This window comes from Seriola lalandi, unplaced genomic scaffold (genome assembly GCF_002814215.2).
Source record: "Seriola lalandi dorsalis isolate HSWRI2012SDOR001 ecotype SW California unplaced genomic scaffold, Sedor1 jcf7180002054561, whole genome shotgun sequence".
NCBI classification, from domain to species: Eukaryota; Metazoa; Chordata; class Actinopteri; order Carangiformes; family Carangidae; genus Seriola; species Seriola lalandi.
In genome coordinates this window covers 660523-661037 of record NW_019525114.1, presented here as the reverse complement: position 1 = coordinate 661037, position 515 = coordinate 660523, and the positions used below count along the sequence as shown (strand labels likewise).

At 32.6% G+C, this 515-nt stretch overlaps 1 pseudogene across 1 annotated transcript in view; it reads left to right on the top strand.

The window, feature by feature from the left end:
* Positions 1 to 505, top strand: part of LOC111662310 (nuclear factor 7, ovary-like) — a 46495-nt pseudogene extending 45990 nt beyond the window's left edge. The window contains exon 5 of the transcript XR_015437864.1: positions 60 to 505. The product of XR_015437864.1 is annotated as a nuclear factor 7, ovary-like (transcript). The remainder of the gene's footprint in view (positions 1 to 59) is intronic.
* Positions 506 to 515: the final 10 nt, after the last annotated feature.

Genomic DNA, 515 nt, shown 5'->3' with positions numbered 1-515 from the left:
TCACACACACTTTCACTGAGAAGCTGTTTCCATACATTAGCACTGTTGATAAACTGAAGATCTCACCACTGAAGGTCTCTGTGACAGTGGAACAGAGCAGTTACAGATAAAGAGGATGATCATTTTTATAATGTTGTTTATGTCTTAAAGGGAAAAGTCAGTGAATTTAAGGTGTGAAGCTGCACCTGTCCTCCTGCTGCCTCATTACTGCAAAGCTCTGTTTATGTTTCTTTTAGCTATCACTGTTTCTTAATTTCTTTTTATTGTTGTTTTATTTTAATAAGTTGCTTTTTATATCTGTTCACAACTTTTTAATCTTTAAATTTATTTCACAATGTCATTTTTTCCACTTCACAAATCCTGAGCTTTATTTACATTGCTATATTCTCACTCCATTAGAATTGAACTGGATTAATTAATTATCTTTTTGTGTTAACATGGTCCAATCAGAGGGGATCACATGACACAGAATAATACAACATATAAATAACAACAAACCACAGGTTTTAGCTTTA